Genomic DNA, 6,907 nt, shown 5'->3' with positions numbered 1-6,907 from the left:
TTCTTCTTCTTGCTATGAAGCTTTCTGGGTCACTGGAGATGATTTTCAGAGTCTTGCTGCGCAGATTCTGCCAATTTGTGTGTGCTCTTCTACAGACTGGAACAAGTAGCCGAACAAGCACCTGGCACGGGGGGCAAGTCCGAGTGCCCGGGCTGCACAGCACCTACGAGAAAGGTAGATGGAACCAGTAAATGAACTCGCTATAATTGACTGTTGTGCAAGCAAGTAAATCGAGTAGCCAACGCCGCTGACATAATGGTGGCCAAAGGGGAGCTGGACTTGTTAAAACCTGGTCAAACCTGGCCAAACCAAAGAGGTTTACTCTTTGACCTTCTGTTTAATCTTGCTCATCCCAAATTATCTCCTCTCAAACAAACCAAGATCTTGTGGTGCATTAAAAAAAGAAAACGTTTAACAAAGGTGCCCAACTACAGCCTCAGGCACCATGCAGCTGTCCCGGTAGGATATGGCATTTGTCCCACATCCCATTCCCATTGATGTTTTTTGTCCAGGGCGATAGGAGTACTTGGGACAACCAGTAGGAGCACTCTGCTCTCAGATGCTACTTTTCTCTGCCACCTCCTGTGTCACAGCCTTGTGCAGAACTAATGGGCTGTGCACAAATATTATGTGGACCATGAGACATGCAAATCTGCTACTCTTGTGTGGGCATAGCACAGCTGTACCTCACCAGTTCAGCGCTTTGTGTCGGAGGATGTACGAGGGAAGGCTGATGTTTCCAGTATATCTTAGTTTTCGAAAGTGCTGATCAGCTGTCCCAAGCACACCCTATGTTAACAGGTGTTGTTGGGGGGTGCTGTGTGTGAAACAACAGATTTAATGAAGGCACAGTGAGCTTTTCTGCAACAGGTGAGGCATGACAGGGTGTGGCAATATCTTGAGATGAAAAGAAGGTAAATGGCCCAGTTAGCAATAAAGTTTGACCATTACAGTCCAAATAATTCAATTTACAATACTGCAAATCTACTACTGCAGAATATAATATCATCATGACCGCATCTATCCTAACCCACTGATGACCTCAGGGAATTTTCAAGAATATTACTTTTATTTTCTGTCCTTTCATTCCTAATGTATACAGGCAGACAGCTACGTCTGCAACAAGAGAAGCCATTATGTTAAAAAAAAAAAAAAAAAAAAAAGACCACTCCCATTATCTGAATGCCAAATTTCATATATTCAGTTCACCAATATCCCACACTAGCCTTTCAGCTAAGCTACTAAATGAGATGGGCTTGTATCTCTAAAATTACTAGGATAGAAGCAACATTTTTGTCAACTGCAGCTTGAAACCATAGCAAGAAAAACATAGCTGACATGCTAAAATATGAAAAAATGCCATTATATTTAAGGTGTTTCTAAGAAAGAATATTACATTTATTATTGTGAATAAATTCACAGATTTACCATGCATCAGACATTAGGCTTTATTTTTCTGTATAAAATAAATATAGCTGGAGTATAAGATTATGACTTCAGTATTATTCTGTAAAACCATTTAATTTAAACGGAGATGCCTATTCACTTGATACCATAAAGCTGAAAACAGAACCATCAAATTACTGTACAACACAAACACATTGTACATGAAGCCAACATAGGTAGACTTTCTTGTGAAACTGCTGGGTTTTATCACTGTTTAATGATTTGTTGCACTATTTATAGGATAAACAATAAATCTAACATGATTCATCATATTAGCCAATAAATCATGAGACAAATCATTAGGCAGAGTGATAAAATCAAGTGTTTTAGAAATAAGTTAATCTATGATGCCAATGAGTAATCTAAACAGTTGCTTAAAAACCCTATTTACTAATCATTTTTACATAAAGAAAGACTGATGATTATGTAGATTAAATTTGTGCTTATTCCTGTAAGCAGCAGATAATAGCATGTTTTGTGCTGGTCTGTTTAGAAGGGGGGGGGGGGGGGGGGGGGAAGGTTTAAAAAATCCAGTGGGAAAAAAAGTAACATCATTTTGATTGTATTTGTATATTTACAAAGGGCTGTCTGCACCACTTCTGAGTCTGTCTTAGATTTTGGTGAAGAAATAGTTAATTAAAAGCATGCTGCAAGGTTGCTGGACAGATACTAAATTCCATAATATCCTAATTAACGATTTCATTAAGACGTGATGGCTGGTTCTAATGCTTCTTCATTCTTCAGTCTGAATATAACCCTGTAGTCTTTCTCATTTGTGACAACTGTGTTTATAGCTTCTCTACCCATAGAGCTTCATGGCACTTTGAATTATGCTCAAGAGTATATGGGCATCACGTCACATTTGTGTGCCTGATATCATACGTGACTAGCTGCGCTCTAGCCAGGGTCCTTAATGTACATTCTACAGATGGACTACCCTCTGAATGCTTAGCCAGATATTAAGTTAAATCTTTTTGGAGTCAAGCTTGTTTCACATCAGTTATACAAACATATTGGTTCCTTTAAAAGGACAAATGCACTGAGAGTAAGACAGGGAATCTAGGTCGGAAATCTTGGAAAATCATTTTAAATTTTAGTTTAGCCTTTAAATTTGAAAATCTCTTCTTTGGGAATTATTGTTATCTGTGGAGGGTTTGTTTTCATTTTCTTTATCCCAAGGAGAAGTAGCTGAGCAATATTTATCAAGAAGTAGGTTAGCAGCATAGTTGGCTTAACCATGAAAGAAACATAAACAGCAAGGCAACCTCCTTCCCTCTCACTTTCTGTCTTGTATTAAAATGCAACAAACCTGACAAGGTAGTGACAAACCAACATGATATTTTCTAGTTAAGGATTTTTCCTCAAAAAGGAAAAAAAAAAAAAGTGAACATTTTTATGCCAGTGCCTGTCTATCTATCTATTTATCACATTGGGACTATGTCACACATGCTGTACCTTCTCGATAAGGCTAATCTTCAGAGCAAGGTATTTTCCTCTAACTGAAAGAATATGTTTGAGTAACAAAACCAGTTGTAATTAGGGCTGTGACCAACTGTTTACTTGTCATACAGAGTTGGGTGAACAACTCACAAAGTACCTTGGGGAAGGGAAAAGGAGGGTCATGCCTGGCGCTGGGAGGGGGGCTTGCTCAGAGAGGCTGAAGGGAGTAGAGGGGATATCGTTGGGTTTGCTGCTTTCCTGCTTCTTATCTCAATCCATACAGCATGTTCTGTAAAAGATGTCTGAGAGACGACTGGAGAAGTGATAGCAATTTGATGCTTTCTGCAGTATAGGTGGGGATCATTTGTTTGTATCTTTGTTGGGTTTATAATGTGCAGACATCCCATACATATAAAATGTAATAACCAGGAGCACACCGGAATCATATGCCTGCAGTCCCTTGATATTCTTTTAGAACCTGCTTATCTTTCGCTTCACTTTTTCCTGATGACATTTAAGGTCAGATTTTTAAAGGCACTTAGATGCCTCATTTTATTGAAATCAATGGGAGCTAGGTGCTTAAACATCTTTGAAGAACTAGCCCTTTAATGTTTATTAACAATGCCTCAGATGAGGGTACATCCCAGAAAACATAATAATTGCCTTCCTTTATTAACTGTGGTGTGTCAAGATAAGATAGAATCAAGTCCTCAGACTCATCTCCTCTCAATGATTTCCTAAATGAGATCAGTTCCCACTTACATCCTGAATGACCAAGGGTGACTAAATCAGAGCAATGAAGTACATTTACATCCTTGAAACTCAAATCATCTTGCAGACACTTCTCCCAGTGTTGCTGATTCGCATATTATCAAGTCTCAAAATGTTTGGTGTTTTCCTTCAACACTCAGCAGTAATAATTTTATCTACAAGAGAATATCTCCTTTTCCTCTTTAAGTAAAAATGAAGCTTTCTTTCCTTCGGGAGCTTAGGCTCTCACAAACTATGGAACTACAGATAAAACAGATTATTTCCTTGTATTTTTTCTTTCATGCTTTTAGTCTTCTTGTGGTTTCACATATACCTTGTTCATCAATGCACAAAGCAGAGGGGCCTCCAGGTCAGCCAGCAGGTGCAGAATACATCTAGCATCTTCGGATAGAAAACCAAAGAAGTCAGGAAAAAAGCCATTCTAACAGAAGCCTTTGGATGGCTGGTAGGGAGAAGTAAGGAAGAGAAAGGGAGGGACTGTTTTCCTGGCAGACCTTCAGCATCAATGGAGAATCTCTTCACCCACTAGAATGGGCTTTGGATCAAGCTCTAAGCCGAACCTCCAGCTAGTATATCCCAGCATTTCCCCTTCTTCCTTGGAGGGGCAGATTTCCATTAGTACTCACCACTACCTTTTGCTTAACTCTCGGTTACTGGGTTAGTGACGGTAACCTTTCTCCATTTTCATCTGCTACAAGCTTAGCAGTCACATGTTCCCCTCTAGAAAATAACTGCTGAGTTTGATGTAACTCATATGCCAACCAAGAGGTGTCCATGCTTCCAAGAGAATAATATACTGGTGCTTTTAAAGTGATTTAAATATATTTTTTGCTGCTGTGATTCCCTTTTTCATTGCTGTCTCTCTACTTTACTCTTCCTTTTTGTCTGAACATTTTTCTCTCCAGCTTCCCTCCGTGTTTCCATATTTCTGTCTTCTATTCATTTCTCTCCAGCTCTCCCCACACATTTCTCTCTCTTCTGAGAGGTAAGACAGAGACCAAAATTTTAAGTCACAATGTCAAATCCATGTTTAAATCCGTTCAAAAATGTGATTGATGATAAACTGTGAGAGTTTCTATCATCTCCTCGGGCTCCTTCTCATTCTCATTCATATCCCCATGTGCTCCCTTCTTCTCAGAGGGAAGGGGCCAGAGGGAACAGAAATAAGGTGCCGGTAGCAAGCCACCCAACTACTCCACTTTGACCATATAGCTTCATGTTAAGGTCAGCAATGAGAGCTTGACCCAGTGTGTCTGCTCGTTCCCTTCTCTCCTTCCTCCCAGCTGAGCTGGTGTCTGATAAAGAACTCTCACATACGGCAACAGCTCTGTTCTTTTACCTTGATATTTTTTGTCTAGTCATAGAGATGGACCAACAGAGCACACTCAGGGCAGTAAGCATTACATACTAATGCCCCATGAGATATATTTAAAGCACTGCCAGCTGTTAGAACAGCGAAGGGTTTGGGTTCAGACCTGACTTATGGCAAGAGACCCTCTCATCTTTTCATACCACTTGCCAGTAACCGCCAACACCACAGTTTTTCGGGTTTTTTTACATTTGGTTTTAGCCTGGGTTTCTTTCCTCTCTGTAAATCTTCAGCTGATTTCCTGGAAGTCTCACTCTGCGCCTGAGATACATGAAACATGGGGATTATTTTTTAATCAGTCCGGAACTGCTAGGAAGAAGATTGGGTACATGTTCTGTTTCTGCCGAAGCGGTGACTCCTGGTCACTCCACCTCTGCAGAGTAACTGTTTCTAAAGCCTCTTAAATCAATTTTAACACTCTTCTGTTTAATAACAGCATAAAGCACAGCCATTGCATGGATTTAATTAGAGCCATGCAATCTACATAAAGCACACAGAACAGTACGGCACTGAAAGAAACCCACTCATTATCTCAATAAATTCAAGACTGACTGGACAGGCACTTCTTAAAAATTAAATTTTTGAGGTATTATGATCAGCAAAACTACCCCAACAGTCATTCAGGGATGAAATTATAATGTTCCAAGTACCTGCCCTGTCCAAAACGTGTGTTGAAGTCAACACTCTGTGTCCGTTTATGTGCAGGACCGGGGCTGCTTCATATATGAGCACTGATATGTTTTTCCTGCTACTCTTCAACCCAGATGTTTTCAAAGTGATAATCAGGTCACGAGGGAACTGCATGGCTGAAACCCCCAGTAGTACTGAAACTGTATTCCTGTAAGCTTTTGTATGTCTAGATTTTAGGGTCAGGGATTAAGGGGTTCTTATCAAAACCATCCAAAATTATTTCTAAAGTAGTACTGCAAAAATATTTTACAGTGAATTACTTTTTTAAATATATTTTAAACAGAAACACTTCACCATATTTTCTGTGGGCTTGAAAGCTTATGTTAAGTTTCCAAATAAGTCAATTCTATAAAGATAACATCTTTTTTTTAAAAAAAAAGTGTTGCAAGCTAATACTGTACATAACAAATAAGCCTTAATTAAAATTTAAATTGAAATCTGTGTTGGCTAATCACTTCTGAATGGGAAATATTTTAAGGCAAGGTTTTCAAAAGCTCTCTGGTCAAATGTTTAGGTACTTAGTACCTATAATTAGGGTAGAAATGTCAAAGTCTTCCGCTCACCAAAGTATAAGCAGAATTTACTAAAGTGCTTGATGCCCATCTGTTCCTCCTGTGACATTTACCGCTGAATTTCCACGCAAGCTTAGCACCCAAAATGCTGAAGTCCTCTGGGATTCTGGATGTGTTTTGACAGACAGTATCTGAGCGCAGGTAGAATCTCTGCTGCTTTAAAATCTAGTTCCAGCTGCAGATGATGGACTATGCTGAAAATCGGTCCTGTAACCATAAGCATTACAGCGCCACGTTTCTTTTCCATCACACCGTTGTTCTGAGGGATGCTATAGCGCACACACACAGTATTATATATAGCAATATTATAAAAATTATAGGGTTTTTTATGTAATTTGCACACAACTAATTTTCTGATTACCTTGTTACGCATCTGACAACTATTCTACATACAGAGACACTTGGATCACTTAGGCCACACGTGGAAGTCAGCTTCTGATGAAGACTGAATGAAAACGGTCCCAAGAGATCTGTATACAGTCAGATTTGCTGACCCATTAGCCTGTTCATTACTGATGGAGGTAAATAGCTGTACGAATGCTAACAATGAGACCTGAGGCAGTCATAAAGCCCTACCTAAGGTGGTTTGAGATATCGCCCTATACTTTTAACCCATTAT

At 39.4% G+C, this 6,907-nt stretch overlaps 1 long non-coding RNA gene across 1 annotated transcript in view; it reads left to right on the top strand.

The window, feature by feature from the left end:
- Positions 1-318: 318 nt before the first annotated feature.
- The window catches only part of LOC308053619, a 32,604-nt gene continuing 26,015 nt past the window's right edge, over positions 319-6,907 (top strand). Inside the window, exons 1-2 of the long non-coding RNA XR_013923697.1 lie at positions 319-4,986; positions 5,024-6,907. The exon at positions 5,024-6,907 is cut by the window's right edge and continues 26,015 nt beyond it. This is a non-coding gene — a long non-coding RNA (uncharacterized lncRNA). The remainder of the gene's footprint in view (positions 4,987-5,023) is intronic.

This window comes from Falco punctatus (assembly GCF_963210335.1).
Source record: "Falco punctatus genome assembly, chromosome: 14".
In the NCBI taxonomy this organism is placed as follows: Eukaryota; Metazoa; Chordata; class Aves; order Falconiformes; family Falconidae; genus Falco; species Falco punctatus.
The sequence above is the reverse complement of the archived record's forward strand: the minus strand, read 5'-3'. Positions and strand labels throughout refer to the sequence as shown.